Genomic DNA, 19,645 nt, shown 5'->3' on the forward strand with positions numbered 1-19,645 from the left:
CATCCCGGCCGAGCACACATGAACACACACAATAAAAACTCTTCCCGTCTCCATTCCTCTATCTCCCCTCCTCATCTCCCCCCTTGCTGTATCTCTCTCTCTCTCTCTATACACCCTCAAGCGGCAGCAGCATGCAGCCCAGGCAGGTAGCTGACAGGCAAAGTGAAGCCTGGCAGACTGGAATAATTACATGTGGCTGTCTGTGTGGAACATGACGCCTCTACTTTCAATTAAGCCTACAGAACGCATTCTTATCACCGCAGAGGGCCCCCAAGAACCCGCCCACCGGTCCTGCCGGTCTCTTCCGTCCAGCCGTAGAGCGCCGTGCCGCCGCATCGACGGCGACTTCAGTGCTGCATCCCTCAGATTTTGGAAGTAAATGATAAAAACTGTGCAGCAAGAAGCATTTCCATACTCATAGAAAATGATAATTAAATAATTATGGCGAAGAGAGAGGGGGGGAAATCAAAGTAGCAGAGTAGCAACTAAAAAAGAGAGTCCCCAATAATTAAACTGTAAGGAGACCGTACCCTATGACGCCGCCACCGAGAAGGATCTATCAAAGGCTGACATTCCTGTGATGATGATGAGCACTAACAACAGAAGCTAACTGTTGAGACAGGGGGAGCCGTGCCCCGCTAAAAGTTAGCTAACACACACACTGTTTGCGCTGTTGTAACAGAGACTCACTGGGCCGTGACAGAGCAAATGTTAGGAGATTCATTTGAGTATAATGTAGAGTTTAAATGTAGACAGTGCTGTACATGGATCCATGGGAAGCTTTCCTTTAAGCATTGTTTGCAATAGATTAAGGGTGTTTGTCACACCTGATCGGCCGGTAGACTCTGTTTGATTGGGGACCAAAATTATAACATTTGCTACATTTTCATCTGCTGTGGTTCATTTTCACGCATTACTGTGTCAAATGAACCAAATCCTTTGAAAAAGCTGTTCTCCCCCTCACCTGTGGTGGCATTTTGTCAAGAACCATTGATGGAAATGACATGAAAACCTCTGAAGAAGACACTGAGCACAACTTTTTGCGTCACAAAATGTAAACGAAAATGGAGTGGCATCATATTTTAGAGGTTGTGGGATTTTTTTTTGGTGTTGGTAGAAGACCATAAAGCATTTCTCCTGCTAACACTAGACTCGTGCATTTGTTTTGGTTGTATTTACCCAGAATGCTCTGCGCTGTAGTCCTCGTCCTGGTTTTGGTGCGGTTTCCGGTTCGCTTGGCGTTCTCATATGCATTTGAACCACACCAGAGTTCACTTCCACCGAATTGAGACCTAGCTTTTTTTATGTGGACGAGAGTTCGCTTTTTTGAAGTGGAAGGAAAATCATACGTTGTTTTCAAAATGACGGTGACATGCATTTATATTCAGGAAGTCTAAGGCACTGTCCATATAGCACAGTTTTCATAAATGCTTTTATCCAAAAAGAAACGCAAAATGTTAACTGTAATTTCCCAGACCTGGAAGTAACGCTAAACACGCAGTATGGAACATTTGCGTCTCCACATGCGGTTCATGGTAAATCTAACAAGAAAACAATAATGCCAAAAAAAAAACAAAGCGCGGTTAAGTATTTTTTGTAGAGTAACAACAAAGTTTAGCTTCTGGTCCGCATCAGGTTGGATTATAGCATGTAATCCGCCATTGTTGTTGTTTATGTATGATGAGTTTGGAGTTATAGGTCAGGTTAAAAGTTGTGTTTCCAGGAAGTAGAAATTTTCACTTTGGAACCTGTTAAAAAAAACAAAACGCTTTGTTTCCCTAAGATGCAGTTTCCGTGTGAACAGATGACACATGTGTTTCCTAAAACTTTTTTGTTTTAGGAAACATGTTGAATGTGTTTGTGGCCATTGTCCTGGTGAATGGCAGACCTCTGCTCAAATCTCAAGTTTTTTTTATTAAATTTTTTTTGACATCCATTCATTTTCTCAACTGCAACCACCATGTTTTAAAGTTGAGCTTAGATAAAAACATGTTAATCTTCCAAACTCATATTTGGGGAATATTTTGAAAGTTGTGCATCATTTTCCTTTCTCTCAAAAAACAATGTGCTGCTTTGTGTAAGCCCATTGCCGTTCTTCATAATAAGCACAGTGTTTTCTAGGTGATGTGCAAGTGTTAGTTTTCTGCCACACACAGCATTCTGCACGAATGGCAAAACGTAAAACTCTGTTTTCATCTAACATAGAGCCTTGTTCTGCTTGTTTGTGGTCTCCACAGAACAACTGTTCTTAATATATGCTGACATTAGTTCTGAAGACAGTTATTATCGCTAATTTGAAAGACAAGTGTTTCCAATGGACTTCATAAAAAGTCCAGAAAAACTACATCAAAGACCAAGTACCGTCAATGTGTTAATTGCAAATGAGCAGAAAAAAGATTTTCAAACTGCCATTTCTTTTTCCAAGTGTTATGGAATAATATCTGGGCCAAAGGTGACAGCCAGATGTAGAACAAGGGCAGAAATGTGAAGAGGAAAACAAACCAAAAACATTAGTGTTGTATCAGCCTGTAAAGAGGCAGGCTTGCCTCCGCTGTGCTACTTTGGTCTGATACTGGGGTGTATAGATTGAGTACCAAGGTCAAGGAGGTGTGAATTATTGGGACGGATAATCAGTGGCTTTTACTCAGGCAGCTCTTCACAAGCTCCCTCCCCTGCCGTGTAACCTCAGCAGCCCCTGGCGTACTCTGGGCTCCCATGGCAGCAGGGGTAAATGTGTGTGTAACACACTTCTCTGCTGTCCTCATGCAGAAACGTACAAATGGACACATTCGTAAACACATACAGGACGGATACAAATGTTCAAACAGTTTGAAGGACTCGAAGTCAAGAATTTTTATTGTCATACAAGGTTTGTGGTATGAAATTCGGCATCAGGTCCCAGATTAAGAAAACCAGTATTTATTTGTTAAATTGTAGTTATTTATAATGTATATATGAATAAAAGTGTATGTGTAAATTTAAAAAGTGAGGTGAAGTGGAAGCTGTAGCTCTTACGATCAAACCACAAACTTTCATTGTATTTGTATTGAAGTATCGGTATTGTCAATACCGATACTGATACTTTTTATTATTTAATTTTGATGTATCCGACTTCTGACATTTAGGTGTTTTTTTGTGTTTTTTCTTTCGAATTGTTTTGTTAAAACCTTAGAAGAAATTATAATTTTGAATATGGGCCCCTACATCATACATGAATTTTGGTATATAGTATGGCAGTTAGGAAAATCGGGTACCTTTGGGTAAAACTCCAAACACTAGTCGGAAACAAAGTGAAGTACAATGCTTGGTATGTGTAGAATATGCATCAACAGGCATTTGTTGTGTTCAAAAGGCACTTTGATAAACAGAAATAAAAACAAAAATAATAGAAAAAACAAATTTGTGCTCCCCTCTCCCCCAAATAAGCAAAAAAATTTAAGCAAAAAGAGAAAATTAAAGCAAAAAAAATAATAAAAATACAACAAATCAAAGTAAAATTTTAAAAGGGAATCTTAAACTAAAGTAATGATTTTACTACACTAGGTTCAATCTAATAATGACTTGGCATTGATATGATCAATATTAAGGATTTGGACCTCTACTTTCCGTCCAATCTGACTGAGCTTGAATTATTTTCCCAAAGTAAAATGGGGGGAAACAAATTACTTTTTGTGGTAGATCTTAGTCAGGAGTGTCAGATTAGACTGGATTGAATGCATACAAGCTCCGTAATTTAACTTGTTACATTTTTAAAACTAGGTGTTCTTTTCAATTTGTGCAATATTGCAGTTTCGGATTAAGTCACAAAGTTCAAGAGGAATAAGTATTTCTGCAAGGCACTGTATGTGTAGAGGACTAGCTTACAGGCAAACATAATAGAAAAAAAGGGATGTGAAATTTTAACAAAAACACGTCTGGTAAAACACACTGAGACCAATGAGACGCATCAGCAGGGTAGATATGTAAAAGGTTGCTGCTGACAGTTCCTGGCGCTCTCTTTGTGGCTGGCGCCAAATGACAGGCCTGCAGAGAAAGGCGCGTTTGATAATACATCCACTACACATCCAGCAGCAGCACCAGCAGCATTCCCTTCAGTCTATTTATATTTCCTTCGCTTCACTCTCTGCACATTACCTCGATTCGAAGCATCCGCCGCTGTTCTACAAGCCTGCACCTGAGACGCACTTTGTTTCCGTTTGTGGAATACGAGTTTTGTTGCCTTTTTTTATTTTTTAAAGTAACGCATCATCAACTTTTGGCAAACCGAAAAGTGACAAAAGTTTGGCAGACTAAAGTACAATGCTTCCTTTTTTAAAATGTTTTTTCTCGTTTTAAGCTGTGACCAGTTCATTTGACAGATAATTAGGAAGCGGCGGGTGAATGGGCGTTTTGCGGCTCGGTGTGGCCAGCATGTTGCATTCGGGCTTCCTGAGTGGAGAGGACAATGACGAGCTCCACAGTGTCCCTATTAAAGCGGCAGCCTCCAGGCTTGCGGATTAGCCTGAATAGCCTGCGCTCCCCAGGTACAGGATTTGGTTTACATTAGCCGGCTTTGCCCTTGGCTGCTAACTGCTTACTCCTGTTCAGGTCACTTAACTCTGGCTCGCCATGCCGGGCACCCGCTTTTGGTAAGGTAATTAGGAAGAAAAGCTTAGCGGTCCACTACTTTTGTACCGCAAATATGGTCTCTGTTGTTTTTTTTTTTTTTGTTTTGCTTTTTTTCCCCCCCAATAAGTGCTGGTGGTTGCTCAGAAAGCTACATTTTCGTGTTCATGCCTGTGAGGAGGGCATGTTGTCGGAGGCTTGTTGGACCACCTTGAATCTTCAACATAATTTAAACTGCCTTGTTCTGATGCCGTACGACTGCGTTGAGGATCCAGAATGCATCAGATTGACACCATAAAAACAATGTTGAGTAAATGTATTCCACATTTGGCGCTGCTGGATCGAAACATTGATTAGCAAGTGGCGCACCGCCACTTTACATTCTTGTTTCATGCATATTTCATTGCAGCTCTTGACAGCGGTCGGCTCTGCCGTCAGGGGACTGTGACAGATGTCCGGTTCTTGAACCAGTGACCGGCAAAGGGAGGTTCTAGTAACCTGTGCCACTCCAGATATAGATTCCCCCATCTGACCTGGCTGCTTCGTTCCTTTCCCCCCTCCGTCCCAAGATGCTTCCAATCTATATTATTAACTGAAAAAGTATTAGTATTGCATGTATTGTGCTTCTTTATCAACAGATAAGGTGTATAGCTACTGGAAAAGCTTTACAACAATAGAGATGGTTGAGCGTAAAGCTAAGTATTCACAGCTGATGTTTCAGTAGCTGTTGATTGTTTCCATCAATCAGGATTGCGCAAATTGACATTTCAAAAATAAATTTGCTTAATGGAAACACGCCAGTCTCAAAAGTTTCGGTAAAACTCTTATTGTGCTAGGATGAGGTGGTTTTTCAGCCATATCAATATAGATGTATTTTGCAAAACTGCAACAGAAACACTTTTTTCAAACCACGTGGGTCACGTGATCAACAGCAGGATGTTGCTACTGGCAAAAACGACAAAGAAGACGACAGGACGGGATTTTTGTCAGACGATGTGAAGCTCACCGCATCGCACGGTTCACAAAAAGTTGATAAATATTTGCGAACATTTGTAGTGGAAATGCAGCTGTTTTCTTTCAAAATCAGCTTTGTCAAGGCTGGAATATTGTGATTTAGGAATAATATCAAAACCAAAAAAGGGCTTTAGGTAAGGAAAGACTCAACAGTTGATCTAAACTTTAAAAGGTGTTTTTTCCCCCCTGAAAAATATCTTCAAGTTTGCTTGTTAATGGCTAAATAATAATAAAGTTCAAGTGACTGATCGTGTCCGAGATGTTGGAGAAATGATATCATAACTCTTTGTGGCTCAGCTGAAACTCTACTCCGATATGCCCATCTGTTTATTAATGTGTAAAGCTGGTAACTGTAACCTGATTGCTCACAGTAGGTTTTATTGCCAGGTGTCAATTGTTGTTGGTTTCCTTGCCTACTTAACACTCCTTAAAAGCACTCCCTGTTAAATAGGTTGGATAGGTTTGACCTGTGATCAGCTCAAACCTATCCACAACTTTATATTTTAATATTTGCTCTTATAAATCACACTGAAAGACCTGATTCGTTTTAAAAAAACCTTTTTGTTTTAAGGTGTTAAAAATAATTGTGTCTCCCCACAGCAAAGCAAATTAGAAGACATTCCTCTTAACGTTGATAAAAAATGCATTAAACCCACTGAGAAAGCTGGGATATTATTTTGCTCAAGCAGGTGAGACGTCTCCTCCTGCTGTAGGGCAGAGTCAAACCTAACATGCAGGTTTTACTAAGTAGAGATTTTCTGCTGTGACTTTCTACCATGCGTGAAGAAAATCAGATTTTTTAAACACTTTTCAGCATGGTGACTTGAAGCTTTTGGTGTATACATTCAAAAAGGGGAAAATATATTTTAAAGAAAGATAGTGGAGCAGTCTTATTTGCATGTGTAAAAAATACTGAAGCATGGTTGTTTTAATGTTTTTTTTGTCTTACATATGTCTCACTTTGTAGTCACTCTGTTCCCAATTACCTTCAAAGTGTGCTAAAAAAGTTAACTTATTACTGCCTAAATTAATTTACAGCTTTACAAAAATGAGACTATTTGTATATTTGCTGTTAAATAGATTCAGTATGTAGGATGGCATTTAGCCAAATTTGATGTATTTGGGCAAAACTCTAACCACGAGATGGCAGATAGGTGCTTCCAATGACATATTTGGTATGTGTAGAATATGGATCAACAGGCATTTATGATGTTTAGAAGCCACCTTGGCTGAATTAGGGACAATGGTCTATGTTATGTAAATTCAGCTAATGTTGAAAAATCACAATTTCACAATTGCAGAGTTTCCATTAAGCAACACAATTAAAATCACACACGAAAAATGTTTCCATAGCAGTTTTTCTCTAAAAAGGTTTTTGTGGAACAATGAGGTTTTCAGCCATATCAAAATTGGTGTATTTCACGAAACCTTCTTTTTGTTTTTCCATTAAGCAAATTTATTTTTGTAATTCCAATTTGCACAATTATGTGGTCAATGGAATCGTGGCGGCTGGAATTTTAGTACATTTGAAGGAATTCCATAATCAGACTGTTTAAAAAAGAAAACTAAAGAAAAAAAATTGCTTTGGAAAAAACAAACAAGAGCAGCTGACTGTAGAATATTCAGTTTTGATGTGTTGTTAGGCTTCTCCACCGAACTGTGGCTTCATCATAAGTTTTTAAGCTTTTGTGGCTTAAGAAAACTATTCCAGATCAGCTACACAGCTTCCACTAAATCAGTGCTGCACATCGTGTTCCACTGCTAACTGCTTGAATCGATTAGGTAAAACGAACAATCTTGCTCTTGTGTTTTACATACCTGACTTTCTGAGGTGTTTTCTTGTGAAATATCTTTTTCTCAACATGTTGTTTTGGAATATGATATATCGTTCAAAAGACAAGTTGCTGAATCCAGCCAAATTTGACTTGTCTCCCCTGCATGATCTTTACTTTTTCTGTCTGCCAGTCATTGGCTATCACATTAAACAGCTTTGTCAGCAACTCCTCTAAACAACCCAACAAGCTAGATATATCATCAGAGACTAATATGAGCCTTTCAAATCCCTGCATATTTGCATTCACATACAGTTTATTGACTAATCATTCCTGGCCTGTTCCATGTGTGGAACCTCCAACATTCATTTGTTAAAAATTGAGCATGGACTAGCTTGTTTTGAAGCTAACACAGAAATGTCATACAGCTTGTTTCATGTAAAGTCTTTGAACAGCTAGGGCTGTTGAAATAAATGCATTTTTTTCTATTTGACTCAATAAAATAAATTAAGGCAACAGTTAATTTGAAAAGCGCCCCCTTCACTCAGTCAAGCTAGGTGAATTTAATAACTACCAAAGCATTTCATCACTTGCCAACAAAATATTGGAGGCTATTGCTAAAAAAAAAATGTGGACCTGTAAATATTGTTGAGGATGCAGGATGTGATTCGGGGAGAAAGCACAGATCTTTTTTTTTAATTATGTAAAGCACCTTGGACCGCCTTGCTGCTGAGATGTACTATACAAATAAACTGATTGACCTGGTTGCAAAGCAAAACAGAAATGTTCTGAAAGGTTCAAAACTGTAGCTCTCACTAATTGATACTTAAAAAAAAACAATAGTGAATGTTCTAAACCAAAAATTTTATGTTAATAATGTGCCTTAGTTAAGTTTTATTCAGCATTTTTTTAGGCTAAATTTGTGAATGAGTAAAAAGTTGCACTTGTCATTTTTTGTGACTTAATTGAAGATGGAATAAGTTTTTATTATAAGCTTGCTTTGAAAACTCATTAACCGCAATCAATTGTTATTCATATTTTAACATATTTGCGCTAAATTAATTTTTGCTAATCAATTTATTGCCTTAGTTTTAAAACATAATGAGAACCAGAGTCAGAAAGTCCACACCGTTTTAGGTTTCTGTAGTTTTGCCTGACCTAAAGAAATGAGGCACTGATTGGTGATATTTCCCCCGAGGAGAGACTTTCCACGGTGGTCTTGACATTGAGGGCAACAAGGGGGATGAAAAGGCCTAAAAACACAAATAGTCTGAATCACATACTCCTCTGGGAGGTCATATAGTCTGCACTAGCAACACAAACTGCTTATCACAATGCAAACTGCAAACACTTTGGATTATTTATTAATTTAGAACATGACGGTGCAAAAGCTTTTCGCAGTTTTATTTTTCAGACATAGCTCCTGATAGATGGAGCCGGTTTTACTACACAGGACTGCAGGATGCGTTGTTGTGGTTTTCGGGAGGTGTGTGTGTGTGTGTGTGCACGGCAGCCTAAACTTATTCACGACTTCCCTCTCCAAGTGCATCCACCGAGACGGTAATGTGCATCTTCCCCCAAAGCTATAATTTTATCCTTCGCTGAAACGCTGTCATTCAGAGTCTAAAGGGTTCACCCGGCTCCGCGAGCATCATTTATACAACCTGGCATTTTGGCTGTCTGGTGACATGCATATGTCTGTTTCACTGACATATGCTAAAGCAGTGATTTAAGAATAATACATATGTAGGACGGGGTGTGGAAAAGTGCCAGTAACGATCACAGTGACCAAATACTTATTTTTATCTGCACTGGTCTGTAACTTGCTGAACATACAGTGGCCCTCAACACAGCACACACCCCTGTTTGGGATGTGAAAAAATGAGACTTTGATAAAAAATGTAAAAACTTTTCCATGAAGGAAATTACATATATTTTGTAGAATTCAAGTAAAACAAGAAATTCATTAGAAAGTCCAATGCATTTGCCTGAGGTGTGAACACGCAATCGAACTCTTGACATGGACCGATAAAGCGAACTCTAATCGAGATCAAGGATTTTAAGTGGATCAAACTGGACTCTGGTGCGGTTCAAATGCATGTGAACCAAAAAAAAAAAAAGAGAGCAGGAAGAGGACTAAAGTGCAGGGCATTTTGGGTAAATACAATCGAAACAAACGTGCTTATTTGGTCTACAAGACTATTGGGTGTGGGAAACACTCTCATACACGGAAAAATGACAATGCACATTTCCCTAAAACCACATTTCTAACAATAAAACATGGGAGCATCAGCGTTATATTTTGGAGAAGCTTTCCTTCAGCAGCTACAGGGACTAGTTATGGAAGATGGATCAAGTTAAATTCCAGGCTATCCTGGAAGAAAACCTCCTCGACGTTTGTCATTGTTTAGAGTCTGCATCTCTATTCTGTCTGTGTATTCTCTAAAACAGCTGCAGCAAAAAGTGCTTTCAGGAAATAATAAATCAGGAGGAATCAAATCAAACCCTTTCCAATTTCAATTGTAAACAAAGAAAATGAATAACGTCCTTTTTGACCCGTAACGAAGCGCTTCTTTCTGTCGGCTCGTCGCATAAAATCGCATAATGTTTGGGCTTGGGAAGTGACGGAATGTGGAAAGGTTCAAGTGGTACGAAGAGTTCAGCAAAGCGCCGTAATTGACTCCGTTTTAAACTGAGTATGTTGCGTGTCAGAAAACAATGTGATGCGTCTAATGATCTCCTCAGCATTTTCCAGTTCAAAAGGCAGCTTTAGACACACAAATTCCCTCTGCAGGGTATGTGCTTTTTACACGAGGAAGAATGCAATTTGTCAGGTGAAGACGAGAGAGGAAGAATAAACGAGGTCAGCATATGGGCTCTCTGAATATATATATGTGTGTGTGTATGTGTGTGCCTGGGAGAGAAAGATGGAGAGTTTTTCTTGTCTTTATTTTGGGGAACTAGAGTGTCGTTCCAGCGCTTCGCTATTCCCCACTAATCAGGTGCTGCCAACCTGCCAGCCAAGACGGGACGCGAGGCCTTTCAAAAACACTCTGCTAATTAACAAGCCCCCAATGCATCCCTTTCACTTTTACAGCGCTAGCACATCTGCCATAGAAACTCCAGAGAAGAAGAGAAAAAAAAAAGACATTATCTTCAGCCAGAGTATATCCTCTCGCCTCGTACGCATCCTCAGTAGATGTTTGTTGTGCTGTGTGTATGCATCAGTCGAAAAAGGTGCACAGTAAGTTTTTCACTTTTTTTTTTTTTTTCCTGTAAAAGTGTTGATGCCGTTGTGTTGGAGAACAGCTTGTGTAGACATTGGCAAAGCGTCCTGCATCTATCAAGCAGCTGAAAGGCATGAATAGGGCTCCCCACTGTCTTAATGACTGTTTACATGCACCCAGAGCAGATTAAAAGATGTTTCTGGGGTTGCCTGGAGGTTTTGCATCAACACAACATCAATAATCTGCAAGAATTATGAGAATTAAAGGGGCAGTATTATATAATTTCCAGGGCACATAGTGACATTTTATAGTACAATCAAATAGCTGTGTTACCTTCAGTTATAAAATTGTTACATATATCTAATATGTCTCAAAAGAAACTTCTTAATTTAGCGAGTTAATATTGAGCGTGTGTCTATTTAAGAAATTCCTGCTCTTTCTGAAACTCAACCTTCAGGAAGTCATCACAATATGGCTGCTCTATTAACCTTTTAACATTTTTACCAGAGAAGTAGCTTATATAACGAGCTAGGTCCACCAAGAAGTTTTGCACAGCTGAATGGTTGCCATGGGAGATTAAAGGATTTCTCAAACATGCATAAAAGAATCAAGGCAACAGAAACGGGTATGTTTCTGATGAGGGAATAACATTATGGCATGATGTAAAGCTCAAAAAAGTAGATTTTACATGATGCTACCCCTTTAAGACAGATTTTGTTAGATTTTTCCAGCTTTCACTTACCTTTCACTTGTGTTGCTTAAAATGTGATTTTAAGGTTCACATAAAGGACTGATTGGAAAGCAATTCTTTAAAAAAGTCTTCTAAATCCAAATGATACATGCTAATAAATCCAGTGGTGTTAAATTGTGCTTACACAAATAGAAATGATTAACAGACTCGCCATTACTGCCTGGGATGGGCGGGGGGAGAAAAGCCCTTTTAAATACGGATTGTAATTTACGCAGGGCATTAAGAAGTCTTGGACAGCCTCAGGAAAATTTGACAAAGTAGTTAAATTGATTGTGTTTACTTTTCTAAGCGCTGCCAAGCCTTTAAGAGGTGCATACGTTCACAGCAGCACCAGAGTTATGGCTTTTTCCAGACCTGAAATTCCATCACCTCCATCGTTTTCCAACCGAGAGCTGAGGGAGGCCCTGGAGACCATGTCAGCTCATTTCCTCTTATGTCAGAAAGCCGCAGTTAACTTACTCTACCTTTAATGACGGAGACTACCTCTAATGGAGACTACTGCTAATTTGCTAAGCCTCTGCCGCCCACCCAACATCAGCACTTGTCGAATCGGTCTCCAAGCAACTCAAAAATACGCTTTTGGAGGTCAAATGCCTCACAAAAGACACATTGCAGCTTCACACTGAATATTAATCTGTGCTTGGGAAATAATTATGACATATTACCTCACAGACATTCACAGACTATAGAAGGTTACATAATAAATGTATTTTCTCAACTTGTACTGCCAAACGTATACCATCTCCCTACGGACGTAGCAAAAAATTCACAAAGAACAGTACTGAACGTATCATACGTTTACCATTAAATATTCACTGTTTTCTGAAAGACATGTTACATTTGAATTATTACTGTATGTAAGACAAGAAGGAAAGCATGTCATAAACTGCCTTCCGATTGACCATAAAATTCAGTCAAATAAATATGCTTCATGGAAACACGACAGTTTAAAAAAAAACAAAGAAACTGGTTTTGCGTGCACCAATTTTGATACGGCTGAAAAACCAGCTCATTGTAGCACCAAAACTTTTTGTTTTAGTAATAAACTGCAGTGAAAACACTTTTTTTGCATCACACAAGACGCATGATCAAAAACCAGATGTTAGTGTTGATGCAAATCACAAAGACGACGACAGGAAATATTTGGCGGGTGATGTCGCGGCATGTTTTTCAATGACTTATCATGTGAACAAACTTCTTCACATATGATTTTAATTGGAAACACTGCAATTGAAAATGTATTATTCTTGAACATTAAAGGAATATTGACAAAGTCTTGCATACATTTGTAATGGAAACGCAGCCACCGTCTCATTTTACAGTTTTTTTTTTTTCACACTTAACTAACCATCTGGGGATGAATCTTTGACTCTGTTACTAATCAAACAAAACAATGTTTGACTAAATTAAGTAGAGTGTAGGCCAGACTGCTGTTGGTTGGAGCCACTCCAAGCACTAAATGTCACCCGTTGTGTAAATCTTGATTGGTTCAGAAACATCACCTCTGGTTCACCGTTATATTGGTAGAATGTTTGATTAGCATCTGCCAATATTCCATAGCAGTAACCCATATTCCGCCATATTGTGTCCTACACACACTTCTGAATGTTTGGACATGTCCAAAAAATTTTTATGGCTCAAATTGAGTTTCCCTCTCTATCAGATACTAAAGAAGCTGATGTTGAAACAGCATTCATCTGAAGCAGCATGTCTTCCTGCATCATTGAAATGCAAACAGGTATCTAATTGTATTTTCTTTTGCAGCCTTGCAATATGTTTATGTAGATACTTTAATGACTTTAACACAGCCAGCAAAACACTGCAAAGTAAAGGCAAGAGCCTTTTAGGTGAATCCTCAGCCTAAGTGTTGTAGACAGACAGGAATGTTTTGGGAGGGGTATGGTTAGTGGATGTTTATGCCTCTACCTACACAAAAAAGGCTCTGACAGAAAAATGCCAATCAGGAGGTAAGTGGGAGTTCCGGGCTCCGTTTTTTTACTGCCTAGAACACCTTCGCTTTCCATTTGCCTCACTATGCAAACCAGGCTGTTTGGGGAGGATGAGGAGAAAGGTGGCTAATGAGCTGCCTGCATCGAGTCTGTGGAAAAAAAAAAAAAAATGAAAAAGGAGGAACCCTCTTCGTAAACCGCTCAAGAGAACTCCTCCTCTGGGCATGCCCACAAACAGCAAAACAACAACAACCACCACCACTGTGCAGCCACGGCAACACAAATTGACGTGATTAAGCAGCAGGGATGACAGTTATTGTGAGGCGAGCAGGATGTGGCGCAGGCACAATGGGAATGCATGAGTTTGCAAGCAGATGAAAAGTGTGCGGCAGCAAAATTTGGGACAGGGAAGAGATGCAGTGGTAAGATTTCAGTCAGTAGAGCACATGCGTGAGAATGCCGTCTCTCAAGGTTATTTTTTTTTATTTCCAGTTTGTTGTGTTTAATGCTTAAATGCTACTGAATGAAGATCTAAAGAAAAAAATATGTTGCCGTTCACATCTAGAGACTGCCTCACGTTCTGAATTGATAACCTCTCTAAGAATATGGATGCAGCCAATTATATATTTGTATTTGCCAAAAAGCACATTTGCACCTTATGTACAAATATAGCATGTGCATGATCATAAGTTTCAACTCTCTAGTCTCCATCTCTTGACTAAAATAATTCAAAACTGATGCCTTATTTTTAGGCCTAATGCATAAAAGCAATTGGTCGGGTTGCTCAAAATAGTGCATACAGTGAATCATAAAGCCATTCACTCTCTAAAATCTTGCTCTGGGTTTCCTAGTTATTAAAAACTATGTAGGACGCACCACAAACATGTAGAAGAAAGAACTTTGGATAGAAGAAATCAAAACCAATCATTCTATGCATACCATCTACACAGTGACAGATAAAATTGACTGCGTCATAATGCATTGTGGACTCAGGTCCACAGTTGCTCTCTGTCCAATTCGACTGACATTGAGCTAGTTTGCTAAGAAGAAACCCAAAATTAGCATCTCCTGATTCTAATTTAAAAAGAAGCGTCTTTAAAAAGACGCTACTTTAGCTTCTGAAGATGCTAAACCTAAAATTAGCTAAACCCAATATTAGCATCTAAAATCTTTAGATGTTGGCATCTAAAGATTTTGTTTGTTGTTAGATGCGAACGTCTAAAGATGGAGATGCTAACATCCTAAAGATGATGACATCTTTACGAGATTTTAGCATCTTTAGATGCTAATGTTGAGTGCTAATGTTTGGGTTTTGTGCTAACAGTCTTTTAACATTTGTCTGCAAAAATTTGGAAAACTACATCAGTTCCATCATATATATTTTTTTTTTTTTACAAATATGTACTAATTGATGTTGATATGGTCAACCAGATAAAAGAATAAGAGTAATACAATAATACATTACATTTATGTAGCACTTTTTAGGGCACCCAAAAAAGCTAAGAATAAAACAAATTGGAGTTTGTGGTTGAGTTCAGTGTTTTGTCTCAACTACAAAATGCCCAGTGCATTCTTGTTTTGGTTGGTGCGAAAACCCGAACTAACAAAAAAACAGTGTGGGAAGTTCACATGGCATTGTCTTTTACCCCTTAACACAGTAATTATTCACACAAGCTTTGCATGTACACACAATATGGGGCTTTCTTGCCTTTGGTGCAGATGGCATCGTAAAAAAATAAAATAAAATAGATCCCTTCTCTGTAAACACGGAGAATTGTCACACAAACAGTGGTGACCCTCTGCTCCTCAATCCATCTTTTCCTCCTGTTGGGCGCTTATTGTCTCAGAAAGATCAAGGCGTTTACTCTGAACTGATGTTTTCATGCTGCCGTGCACGCTCATTTTGGGAAACTGTTGAGATGTAAATTCCTGCTATATGTTCCAGTTCCTCACACTTTTGTTTCGGTGACGTAGCTGAGCAAAGAGGGTCTTAAAAGGGCCTTTTAATGTACAGTAATATACTGTTTCGCATTTGTTTCTGTCAGCCATTCACTAACCTGCAAATTGAAGCTCCCACTTCATTTAGAGAGAGAATCGGGATTCGGTGAATAGCCAGCGTTTGGATGGCAATACAGGACGAGTCGCTCGGCTCCATTCGCTGTAAGGCAAATTGGCTAACCTTTTGGACTGGCTACTGCTAAGACCAAGTGTCTACTCCAAGAGCTGTGGGTGTCTTGTGTATTGCCCTTCAGTAACACAGATGTCCCGTCTTCTGTATGTGGGAAGTTTTCCTTAGGCTTTTTAACTGGATGCTGGCATGGCGACAGCAAAGACATTTCCAAACAATTCAGAGGCACTTTAGTAATGCAGCTGTGCCTCAACATCTGTCAAGTCCTGTCATCTGGAGCAGAAACGAGGCCGAAGAGTTTTGTTCATGACCAAGTCATGCTGAAGCAGAGCCCAGAGCAGAACAGCACATATTTGTGCATGTTCACACGCATTCTAAAGTGTGTACATATGAGAGTGCAAATTTAAGTATTAAGAGTTTATGTATTATTGCGAGTACTCAACAAAAATTAAGGAACGTAAACTATTATCAAGATGACTATGAAGTTTAAAGAATATATTTCAACTTCTTTACAACTGCTTCTTTTTGGTTATGTTCAGATTTGGAGCATATTATGTTTGTGCCGGAAGGAAGGAAGATAGATAGGAATGTAGATAGGAAGGAAGGAAAGTAGTTGGGTAGGGAGGAACTAAGCTATGTAGAAATGAAGCAATGAAGGACGGAAGTAAGCAAGCAAGGAAGGAGGGGGTCGGTAGGAGTGATGGAATCTAGGAAGGAAGAAAGCAAAAAAGGAAGGAGCCTGGATAGGAAGTAAGCTAGGTAGAAATGAAGCAAGGGAAAGATACTAGGAAGGAAGGTCCCTAGTTAGGAAGGAAATTGGGAAGAGAGGAAGTAAGAAAATAAGCTAAGAAGGAAAGACCCTAGATAGGAAATATGCTAAGAAGGAGGGAAGCTAGGTAGAAAGCTAGAAAGGAAGCAAGCTAGGTAGCTCCAGAGAGGACACAGAACTCATTTCAATGTTAAATGTGTCAAATTATCAAACAGTTTTTAACATGAGACAAAGATCAACTGAAAATTCTTCAAGCAGTTTGTCTGGGATGTTTTCCAAAAGAGTTGTGGGTTTTCTCACTGAATGCATTTCCATGTGCGTGGTCTGAGAGTCGCTCCTTCTGTAAAAGAACGATGGAACACTCCATTTTTACAACCATCAACCCTAATTTACTCGTTAGTGGGTAAAATTACAGCAATGTTCAAATATTTCTGTGGAGGTTAACATTATCTCTTGGCATTAGATCTCGCGTCATTAAAACAATATTCAAGAGCGTCCAAACATTATTCCAACATGGTGGAGTTAGTTTATCTATGTTCGTTATCTTTTTTATATACTTATTTGAAAGTTGAATCTAAAAAACAAAGTTAACTTTTATTTTAGAATAGGAACGAGCGTTTGGAAGCAAACTTCGGTCTACTCTTATCCAGACCTGGATTATCCTTAAATGCTTTTCCATGCTGTTTTAAGCCTGCATAAGCAGCCTGGACCAGTTTGAGTCCCTTTAATTATACCTCAGCCCAAACCCTGAGATGATTTATGAAGTGTGAGCCGGTGTCTTTATAGGGACTAATTGACTGGGTTTATGATCTCACACTGCTTAAATTGACTTTGGAGAGCTGTGCTGACACATGCATACACGCGCACGCACACACCCACACACGTCTTTCTATCTTCACAAGGACTTTGCATCAACTTCCTATCAGTATTCTACCTTAATACTAAACACACCCACATCAGCTCATAAGGAGCAGTGGTCCTCACAACATAGTATATTTTAAAAAGGGGGACACACGCTATGAAAAATGTTTAAGCACACATACGTCTCTCACTCTCTCTCTGTGTGTGTGTGTGTGTGTGTGTGTGTGTGTGGGGGGTGGGGGGTGTGACCTGCTAAATGTTCCTTTTCCTGTATTTTCTTAAAGACAATTGTACCAGACACCAGAAGTTAAGAAAATGAGTTTACAAAGAAATAAAGAGACCATATCATTTCCTGTTAATCAAGCGATTCCTTGTTTCCTTTGAAAATCTGACTGCTTTAGGCTGAGCAGTAAACGTAGCAATTTTTATGTGAACTTTTCAACTTTGCGATTGAAAACTGATTGAGAATCTCATCTTAGTTATGCAAAGGTTATTATTTGATGTGGTTATCTCAGTCACTGAAAATGTTAGATAAGGTAAGTTCAGGAAGGTAAAGGATATGATGGAGTATTAGTCCCGATTGTAGAGTAAATTTTCTGCCAAAAAAGTCAAATATTTTCTTGAAAAAACTCGAGATGAATCTCAGGAATTTTCTAGAAAAATACATGGAAACTTCTGAGTTTCAAAAGTTGAAAATGTTTGACTTTTGGAATTTTTTTAGTTTGAAATTTTCTTTTTTTCTTCTTCTCAAATTTCTGACTTTTTTTGTTTTCCCCATCTACAGTGGCCCTAACACGCTATCACAAAAGTAAAACCTAATTTTCTCTCAACTCCCCCCACACACAAATGTTTGCATTTTATTTCTCTTCAAGGAAAAAAAAAAAAAAAATATATATATATATATATATAATATGATTTTTTTCTTTTTTTTTATTCTTTTTTTTCTCCCACTGCTTTTGGCTGGGATGACGATCCGGCATTGTGTTGACTTCTTTTGCGGTCCGTCTAAGTTTCATAAATGATTAAAAACACTGGGCCGCGAGCTGCTCATAAATAAACAGCAGGACTGAACAGCCTTCTCACGGACAGGAAAAACTGACATGCTGTCAAATAATACCACTGAGTGGAGGCTAATCCAGCGTAAAAGCATTTTTATTCAGGAGCAGCCTGATTGGAAATCATGCATATGTGCTACGGGTTAGAGACAGGGGGAGCGTACAAACAACTCTCTTCGTTTTTCTTTATTATTATTCTTCCTACCTGTGAACACAGTAGGAATAAAAATGAGTGTTTGCCTGAAACCATGCAGCCATTTTCAGTGAGTAAAATGTCACACATACGGTCAGCGGACAGCAAAAACCAGAGCACAACAGCAAAATGCTCCCGGTTCTCTCATTACCTCGAGGCGATGTTATGATTGGAGGCCTTTGGTCGGTCCCTGAGCGAGTTGAGAGGTCACACCATCCACATGTGGACCTTTTTTTTAAATTTTTTTTTCTTCTTCCCAGGCATTCACCCCCAAATGAGAGCTGAGGTGCCACCGGACGACCCTCCATCTCAATCTTGCAGCCTAATGAAAAGTCCGAGGCCAGCCGCCCCTGCACATGCTGAACTTTTGGCTTCGGGAATCGCATCTCGGCCAATTTGCACCCTTGCTTGTATTTTGCTCCGCGCTCCTGCCCCTGAAAACCCCAGAGGTCAAGGGTTTGGAAGCAGTTTGCTGCTTCAAACCACATCACTAATGGCTAGAAATAACTGCGATGTTTTCAGACTTGCAGGTTTGCTAATTGCATGCATTTTTTCCGTGTGAATGGCCGGAGAGGTACATTTATGAAAAATACAAAAAACATCATGGTTAAGTGTCCTTTGCAGGTAAGATTCTTTTCATCGCAAAACAAATAAGATGAACACATGTTGAAAATGTTTAATACATTGGACGATGGGTTAGAGAGAGGTGCAAAACACACGGTTAAGATGCTCTCCATAACCATCTATGGAAAACAGTTTTACAGTAGGATAAAACCTTCTTCGTAAGCACGTTTTCGTTGACCTTGAAATTACGAAAATAAATTTGCTTATTGGAAACATGGCAATTTCAAAAAATCTCATTGTATTGAAATAGATGTATTTTGCAGAACGGTAATGGAAGGACTTTTCTAGCAACAAGCTAGCCAATTGATCAACAGTCTGATGTTAGTACGTGCAAAACCCACGAAGAAGACAACGTCCTGTTGTCGTCTTCATGGTTTGTAGTTTGTCTTGTTTGGACAATGTGCAGCTGGCTCCCCTCGCATTGCACCAATCATAAAAGGTTTTGTGTCACTGCATTGTGTTGAGTCTATAACTCTTCTGTAAAATCTCTGACTACACTTTCTCCAAAATGATGCATACGTAGCCACTCCCAAGTATAAGCGGTTTGTCACTCCACCTGACTAAGATGCTAACGTTTCCTCGGATGACTGATGTATGATAAGTACTAGCGCCATGGATAAATTTTGAATATAGCTCATGTAACTGTTTTACCATTGACGCTGCCTTAATTTTAATGACTTGTTGCATGAAGAAGCTT

At 39.1% G+C, this 19,645-nt stretch overlaps 1 long non-coding RNA gene across 1 annotated transcript in view; it reads left to right on the top strand.

The window, feature by feature from the left end:
* The window catches only part of LOC103482251 (uncharacterized), a 50,601-nt gene extending 31,200 nt beyond the window's left edge, over nucleotides 1-19,401 (top strand). Inside the window, exon 3 of the long non-coding RNA XR_014085365.1 lies at nucleotides 18,585-19,401. This is a non-coding gene — a long non-coding RNA (uncharacterized LOC103482251). The remainder of the gene's footprint in view (nucleotides 1-18,584) is intronic.
* The last annotated feature ends 244 nt before the right edge of the window (nucleotides 19,402-19,645 follow it).

The sequence above is a fragment of the Poecilia reticulata genome, chromosome 20 (assembly GCF_904066995.2).
Source record: "Poecilia reticulata chromosome 20, P_reticulata-male-v2, whole genome shotgun sequence".
In the NCBI taxonomy this organism is placed as follows: Eukaryota; Metazoa; Chordata; class Actinopteri; order Cyprinodontiformes; family Poeciliidae; genus Poecilia; species Poecilia reticulata.